Source organism: Callospermophilus lateralis, unplaced genomic scaffold (assembly GCF_048772815.1).
Source record: "Callospermophilus lateralis isolate mCalLat2 unplaced genomic scaffold, mCalLat2.hap1 Scaffold_190, whole genome shotgun sequence".
In the NCBI taxonomy this organism is placed as follows: domain Eukaryota; kingdom Metazoa; phylum Chordata; class Mammalia; order Rodentia; family Sciuridae; genus Callospermophilus; species Callospermophilus lateralis.
In genome coordinates, this window is record NW_027512918.1 from 737,083 (window position 1) to 746,045 (window position 8,963).

Here is an 8,963-nt window from a genome sequence, read left to right on the forward strand (position 1 = left end):
CAGAAGTTGCAGTCTAGTGCTGGACAGGATGAATAGTTACTTTATCACAATACATCCATAAAAAGGAATCCAGGAGCTTGGGTTGTGGCTCAGTGGTAGAGCGCTTGACTACCACTGTGTGAGGCCCTGGTTCCTCAGCACCACATTAAAAAATAAATAAATAAATAAATAAAACAAAAGAATTGTGCCCAATTATAACTAAAAAATAAATATTAAAAAAAATAAGGAAACCAGTACAATCCAAAGGAGCTAGATCTGGATGTCCCGACACTGGAAATATATGTCTGAGATACTTCATAATACTGCTTAAAACCCAGCAAGTTTATTTTTTGCTTGATATTTATGTTATGTTTCTAAATGATAACATCAAAGGTTTAGACTGCTGTTTGCAAGTAGTTTTCACAAATAATACCTTTGGGATTGGGTTGGCTTTATTCTCAGTACATGAGAACACAAATAGCATTGTAGCTGCTTTTTTATTTTCCTAGCTTTGGCTTCTCAGTCTTAGTGCCATCTGAATGTGTTCTATATGAAGTTTTATCAGACAAATTTAAATTTCTGTAAAAAAAATTGGTAACAATCTTGGGCAGGGGCTGTGACTCAGTGGTAGTACACTTGCCTGGCATGTATGAGGCACTGGGTTTGATTCTCAGCACTGCGTATAAATAAATAAGGGTCTATCAACAACTAAAATAACACTAAAAAAATTTTTGGTAACAATCTTAAGGCAAATGAACAGTTTTTATGTTGTTAACTAATTGCCCACCAAATATTATAACTAATTAATGTAGAATTAAAAATGAAATAGTTTAAAGGTGTGAAATGGTTAAAAACATCTAGGGTTAAAACATCTAGGGGTTGGGAAAAGTGAGTTCATCTCACAACACACCAAAGGACCCATGTGAGTGTTCCATCAAAGATAAAAGGAAAAGTTACTTTCCTTATTATTATTGTAGGTTTGAGAGAGGGGCATAAATTAGGTAAAGTTTTTTGTTTTTTTACAGTTTTATTTTCATTTCACCCAAAATAGGCACTCATATAAATTTACTTAGTAAAAATTTTCATACATGGGAGTCCAATAACTTGACCAAGTTTGAACTTGTGATATAAAATTCACTACCTAGTTCTTTTTTTTTTTTTTTTGTGGTGCTGGTGATTAAACCCAGGGCCTTGCCTTTGCAAGGCAAGCACTCTACCAACTGAGCTCTATCCCCAGCCCACTACCTAGTTTTTAAAGAGAGAATGTTATAGAGAATGAATCCCATTTCTCCAGTTTCTTCCTCAAGGGTAGTTTCTATAAATGAAAAAGAACAGTTTGACATGATTTTCTGATGATAATTCTACCTAAGAACTTATGAGAATATTATTTCCCTAGATTAATACAGCAGCTTCTCTTTTTTTCTTTTAATATGCACTGCTTCATATGTCATCCTTGTGCAGGGGCCATTGTCATTCTTGTGCAGGGGCCATGCTATCCTCTCTGTATCATTCCAATTTTTAATATATTTGCTGCTGAAGCAATCACAATATGGCAGTTTCTTGATTGAAGAATTGTACTTGTTATTTTCCTGGTTGCCTTCTTAGAAACAAGTATACATTTTTAGTACAGCCAACTTTTATTTTTCCATTGCCCCTAAGTTTAAAAATATTCACATTATAATAGTTCACATAGTTCTACAGTTAAATAGTTTTAGTCATTTTCTATCATAACCAAGGCAGACTCTTTTTTAAAAAGTCTTTCAGAATCCATTTAAGCTGTCAGCATCATATACACAGTAAGAACAGCTGCATAGAACCATAAATCTATTTGTCAACCCTTGGAGCTTACTAATACATACATATAGCTAGATATGTGGAAACTCCAGGGAAGTGCTCCAAAGAGGCAGCCCTCCTCCCAATTTTGAGGTGGAGCTGTCGATCATGATGAAAATCAATCATTCCCTGTCCCTTGTTTATTGTGAGTTTGTGACTTATTCTGGAAGAGGCCACAACCTATGTCACAGCCCACATTGAGAGCAGGCTGTGTCCTGTCCTACCCATTACCACTTTTGACATCATTCTGCCAAAGAACATACCCCTGGGGGTGATTTTGTGAAAAGTATAGCAGAAGTTTCTGTTCAAGGAGCATAGGCAATGGGATTGACAACTGAATTGGCTATAACAGGAGAATGGCCATGTTCATTACCCACTTGGGTTTATCCTTAGCCCAAAATGGCTGAAGAAGAGTGACACAGCTGATGGCAGTCAGCACAGAGCAAAACTCCCACAGTCAAGGTCTGTGACTTGGTAGTGTTATCTCCGGATAGACAGTGGTCCTCTAGTGGCCCATCAGCTTGGTGTGCTGGCTGAAGCTGCATGCAGGCCACCATAAAGACCTTGATTTTGATCAGCAACATTATGAGCACCGGGGGCAGGACACAGCCAAAGAAATTAAAATATTGGGACTGGGGTTGTGGCGCAGCGGTAGAGTGCTTACCTCGCACATGTGAGACCCTGGGTTCGATCCTCAGCACCACATAAGAATAAATAAGTAAAATAAAGGTTAAAAAAAGAAATTGAAATATATTATATAATTAATGAGGACCACATTCTTAAATAGCAGCAACTTTCATCTATGGTTTCATCTTGGGACTTTCTTTACTGTGGTACTGTCTTTACTGTTCCACTCTAGGAATGAAGTCAATCCAAAGCTAAAGGCAAAGACCCAGAGGACAGCAATAACCATCTTCCCCCTGCTCAGGACCTAGTGACTAAAATTATACACCCAAGTGGGACACAGATAGGTGCCTGTCAACAGCCACAGCCAGGAAACTGAAGGGGAAGCTCTGAGCATGAGCAACAAGCAGGTGAGGAAGACAGCTGCCAAAGTCAGTAAAGCTCAGGTTGATGGTGATAGCAAAGAGAATAACCTTGGCTAGAGAGGGACCAGGAAGTAGTTGGCAGGCACCTGCAGCCACTCAACATGCCCACTACTGTGCCCTCCAGCACAATGCCCACTATATATAGCCTGTCTACACTTCCAGCAGCATGACCCAGCACCTCCACCTGCCTTAGTCAACCACATCTGGACAGTAGGTGATAGACTCAAGCAAATCAGAGCCATGTATAAAGGGGTCAACATCAGGTCTGCTCTGCTAAGTGGATGCAAGGTACTGTTTCCTTGGAAACAATGAAGTTAATATGGGTAGATTTCTTTAGAATTTTATTTATTTATTTTGGCACCCCTGGGGATAGAATCCCAGGGTACTCTAACCACTGAACTATAACCCCAGCCCTTTTTATTTTTTATTTTGAGACCAGTCTCACCAAATTGCCCAGGTTGGCCTTGAACTTTGATCCTCCTGCTTCAGCCTCCCAAGTGTGTGGGATTACAGTTGTGGGCCACCCAGACTCCTTAGAGTAGAACACATGTTCAGAAACCCCTTATCTCAATCTCTGCCCCGGGTGTAAATTCTGTCCATTTAGTGAGTTAGATCCCCCAGGCAAGAGTTTCATTCTTGTTTAAACAATTCAAACAGCTGTTTCCAATAGCCTATAATTTTAGAAAACAAGGCTGCTCAGTTAAGTAAGGAAGAAGTAGTCAATTAAAGCAAAGGGTTGCTAGGACATTTTTATGGTTGTGGTATGTATTTAGGAAAAATATTTCTTGTTAATTTTACCACCTTCAGGCAGGTGGCGCACGCCTGTAATCCCAGGAGATCGGGAAGTTGAGACAGGAGGAGTTCAATCCCTGGAATAAAAATAATAATAATAATAATAAAATACCACCTTCTATGTGTCTGTTATTTCAGCCTGATGAATAGCAGGGCAGATTTTTACAGTCCAAACTAATTTTGAGGTTTCCAGGGACAAAAACTGAGGAGGGAGCTGCAAACTGATAAAAGTTAATTAAGAGGGCTGGGATTGTTTTTTGTTTGTTTGTTTGTTTGTTTGTTTTTTTAAAGAGAGAGGAGAGAGAGGGAGAGAGAATTTTAATATTTATTTTTTAGTATTTGGCGGACACAACATCTTTGTCTGTATGTGGTGCTGAGGATCGAACCCAGGCCTCACGCATGCCAGGCGAGCGTGCTAGTGCTTGCCTAAGTGGTAGAGTGCTTACCTAAAACGTGTGAGGCACTGGGTTCCATCCTCAGCACCACATTTATTTATTTTTATTTTTTATTTTTGTTTTTTGTGGTGCTAGAGATTGAACCCAGGACTTTATGTGTGCAAGGCAAGCACTCTATCGACTGAGCAATATCCCCAGCCCCTCAGCACCATATTTAAAAAAAAAAAATACAATAAAGGTATTGTGTCCATCTACAACTAAAAAAAAATACATTAATTTCAAAATGAATTCGATTAAGTACAAATTTGAATTCATGCATGGCATTTATCCACATGTCAAGTGTTCAGTAATCACAGATTAATGGCTATAGTATTGAATAATACAGATAAAGAACATTTCCATTATTGCAGTAAGATGATAATTGAGAGTGCAGTCTCCGAGGAGTGATGGGGAGGGGGCCCTGTGGGAGTTGCAAACTAATGGGTTGTATTCTAAGACACATCCTTTCCAATGCTTGTGCGCTCCTACGCTAGCTACGCGATTCCGCCACTCCAGGTTCAGAGCCTGAGGTTCGCTTGCAGAACCCCAGTAAGGTCCCCAAACTCTAAACTCCCAACAGGCGGCGGGTCCTTCTGCGACTCTGACTCTTGGACTTCTGGGAAACGTAGTCTTTACAGCGTTCCAGCCCCAGGAAGGTCTTAACCGCGAACTACAGCTCCATGCGGGGGTGCTTTGAGGTTCCGGTGGGATTGACTACGGTCTCGTGTCTGCGGCGGTGGATGCTAGGATCGACGCCTGAGGTTCAGTGGAACGACGACTGAGATGCTGAAAATAGGGTGAGGAGGAGATAGTGATCACTCTGTGCCTCCCGTCGCTCCTAACATCTCCGCCGCTCTGGGGCTGTGGAGACGCCCCAACCTACGCGGAGCCGACTGAGTCCCCAGGGAGTCGTGGTGACAGAACGGCCACAACCGCTAGGGGGACTGGAGCGCGCAGGCTCTAATCTGAGGAGGAAGAGCCGCCGGAGGGTTCTGGCTTGGCCGGGAGGCGGGAGGCTGGAAGCGCACGCGCAAATGCAGGGCCTCAGGCGTCTGTAAACACTGAAGGGCGCCTGCGTAGTCGGAGCGTCTAGGGATCGACACGCGGGGGCGCTTCAGCCAAGAGAAGAGCAATTAAGTAGTAATGTAGCGGTCCAGTCATCTTTCTGCAGCCTTTTATGGTTTCCCAAACACAGTCCCCCTCATTGCCTCTCCTAATTAGATCCTCACACTGTCCTTTTACAAATGGAACAAATCAAAGAAAGCCACACAGCAAGAGTCCCAGCATCACAGAAAGTTAAGGACCAGGGAAGGACCAAGATTTCAGGGCTCTAATCCAGGCTTTGCCTTTGATTTGCTGTGTGACTTGGGTATTTTTGTTCCCTTGGGAACCTAAGCTTTCTCATTTATAAGTGGATTAGCTTGTTGGGAGAATCAAACGAGATCCAGGGATGAAAATGAAATTCCCAAGCAGTCTATAAAGGCAAAAGATTATTATAGTTGGGTGATTGCAGACTGAGGGACCCATTTCCTCTTTCTACAATTTGCAAAACTGAGAGTGCCAAAAGGGGTAGGGGCTTGCCTCAGGTCTCAGCAGCCTGTGAGCAAGAGTGAAACCCAACCCTCCTACTTTTGGGCCTGGAGTCCTTCCTTGAATCCAAAGGAGCAGTGTGTCTTTGTTGGATATAGGTGTAGAGAAATAAACTGTTTCCCTGAGGGCCTGGGCTTCTGCACATTGGCCTGTTGGAGGAGTGTCCTGCTCTGTTGAGGTGACCACCAGAAGCAGGAAACTGAGGAGTATCAGGAGAATCCTGGGGGAAAAGAACAGTGTTGCTGGAGATGCTTCTTGGGACTTGACAAAGGTGAGTGCAGGAGCCCAGTTGTGACAGATGATGTGTCACTATTAAGGGGACAGAGTAAATAGAAAGGAATGGTAGGACTTGGACTCTGTTTTTGAGCTTGAGAGGCACAGATGACTCCAGTTGGGCCAGTGGCAGCTGGAGGTGATACACCAGCTGGTCTGGGTGGTGAGGAGAGGAAGTGATGCACATTGAGGTGAGGCTGTGGGAGCCACTAGTACAGATGGAAGAGAGGTGGTAACTTGCCACCTGCAGGATCATGCAGCTGCTCAACAGGGAAGTGAACTTTTCTCTGTATCTTGTAACAGAGCTGGGCTATACACAGCTGTTTCCCTCTGGAGAGCTCTTAGAGGTTCTAGGGGTAGGTTGTGGTAAGAACTGGGAGATCCTGAGGTTTGATTGCTGTTTGGACCTCCTCAGGCAAGTAAGGCAATTTGGCTATTTATAGAAATAGGAAATCCAAGATCCTCCCCTCTTTCAAGTATCTAATTCTCTGGGCCTTCACTTGCTTCTGTTTTTCAGCCAGGGAAACTGAGACTAAAGAAGAAAAAGGACTCTCTTAAGGATGCATAGGAGTTGGGGGACAAGTAGACTAGAATAGGGATTTTTTTATCACATAGCAGTAATAATGACATCAAACATTTATTAGGTATCTAATGTGTACTCTGAGAAGAGCTTCCTTGGGGTAGCAAATGGAAACCAGGATTGCAGTCAGACCTGCCTGGTTTTTCACCAGCCCTCCCAGTGATTCTGGGTGAGTCACTGCCCCTCTCTGAGCCTCCAGTTGTTCTGTAAAGTGGAGGTGGTAAGCCTTATCCAGGGCTGTCTTGAGGTTTAACTATAAATTAAGTTAAAACCTGTTTAGTGCACAGAACAGCACCAGGCACATAATAAGCACTTAATAAACACTGGCCACTGTTGTTCCTCGGGAAGACAGGTTGAGACAGTCAGGTTGCAAATGGGTTCTCTTCCAGCAGACATGCAGCATCCCCTGGTCTGCCCATGTCCCTGATTCCTCTATACCATGCCCCTCATACTTCTGGAAGCCAAGGGAAGACCCAGGTCCCCATATTCTCCTCTGGCCTCAGAGCCTGGCAAAGAAAGAGATGTCTCCAGTGTTAACACCTCCACATGCATTCCCCACACCTGAGGCCCAGAGTTGAGACAATTCTTTCCTGAAGTTGTATGTTACATGCCTGGACAGACCAGAACTGACCCTGGGATCTCTCCAGCCCCTTCAGGGTAGGGGGTTGTACCTGACTTCTCTTCCCTGTAGGGCAGAAGTCCAAGAAGACTGACAGCAGGTTCTTAGCCTGTGTTTCCCCTGAGTGGAGCAGGGATTGGGGGCAAGGAGGAATTTGGGTGGAAAACAGGCCTGCCAGACACCCCACCCCCAGACCGCCCTGCTTGATGATGGAAGCCTGACACAGTGGTCATTTCAACTTTGATCCATGATTGACTAATAAAATTCTGGTTGAACCCCTTATTTATAGAAGAGGAAACAAAAATCTAGCACTGCCAAGAACTCACTGAGAGCCTCAGAGAGGAGGGAGGATTCTGGTTCAGTATATAGCTTTCTGACTTCAGGTGAGGGCTCTGCCCAGCAGATGAATTGGAGTGGGCAGGGCTTTACTTCACCTCTCCTTCCCCTAGTTCTGCTTTGAGCCAGACCTCAATGTGGCCACCCCACCCAGGCACATGAGCTCTAGTTGGGGTTGAGGGAGTTGGGAATGTGGAAACATCAGGGAAGGCGGGGTATAGACAAAAAGAAGGCCAGAGCTGACCTGGGGCAAGTGGGAGCAGGGAGCTCTTGGTGTGTGGCTCTTGTGGGATGCTGGGGCCTTATTAATCAGTCTGAGGTAGCAGAAGATAAAAATACTGTGGGAGCACACTCCTGGAGGAGGCTAGCAAAGCAGATTCAGGAATGAGTCATAGATCCCTGGCCCTAAATTTAGAAGGTGCTGAAGGAGGCAGCCTTCCCCTGGGGAAGACTTGGAGATGCCTGCTGACCCAGGGCACCAGGGATTCAGGGCAGGAAGGAGTGGTTGGCAGGAGTTCCCTGAACTGTAGCACTCCATCCTATAGCTGAGCCTGCTAGAGGCCTGTTCCAGGGGTAGATCAAACCCAGAATGAACCTTAATACAGGACAGAGCCTTCAGTCCCATTCTTAGAGTCCCTGGGAACCCACCCACTCAATCCCTTCACACAGTCCTGAGAACCAGCCTCTGCAGTGAGGACATTTCAGAACCGTGCTGCCCACTGGGTGGGCATGGCCAGGCTTCCTGTGCCACTCGCGCTGCCATTCTGATATCTATTTATCAGACACCAAGGAGAGGAGTATGGATGTAAGAAGCTAATGCCATTGAGTGAAGGTCTCTCAAAGGAGACCCAGCCAGACCTTTTGCAAGCTCCTCTGAGAAATGAGGATGAGGGAGAGGGACAACATGTCATCGTATCCACTTTTGCCTTATTCTCAACCCTCCAGGCTCCAGATTAACACAGGTCAGGAGAAGGGAGAGGAATCAAGGAGGACATGCTTTGGGGACAGATGCCAGACCTGGGGGTAAGGAAGCTCAGGAGATAAGATAGACAGTTGCTGTGGCATTCATTGAGCACTCAAAGAGCCTCCTCTTCCATCCTCCCTTGCCCATCCTCCAGAACCTAAAACCGGACCCCTGCACTGAGAAAAGTGCTCTGTCCTCATTCTGATGATGGAAATCCTCATAGTCCACCCATCTTAGAAGTCAGAGAGCTGGCCGGGCACAGTGGCACCTTATAATCCTAGTGACTCAAGAGGCTGAGGCAGGAGGATTCCCAAGTTTGAGGCCAGGCTTAGCAACTTAGTGAGACACTGTCTCAAAATAAAAAAAGATTGGAGGCAGGTCATGGTGGTGCACACCTGTAATCCCAGCGGCTAGGGAGGCTGATACAGGAGGATTACAAGTTCAAAGCCAGCCTCAGCAATGGCGAGGCACTAAGCAACTCAGTGAGACCCTGTCTCTAAATAAAATACAAAAT

At 44.8% G+C, this 8,963-nt stretch overlaps 1 non-coding gene across 1 annotated transcript; it reads right to left on the minus strand.

Annotated features, from left to right (window-relative positions):
• Positions 1-1,417: 1,417 nt before the first annotated feature.
• Positions 1,418-1,521, minus strand: LOC143390037 (U6 spliceosomal RNA). The gene has a single exon (XR_013090202.1). It is a non-coding gene; the product is annotated as a U6 spliceosomal RNA (small nuclear RNA).
• Positions 1,522-8,963: the final 7,442 nt, after the last annotated feature.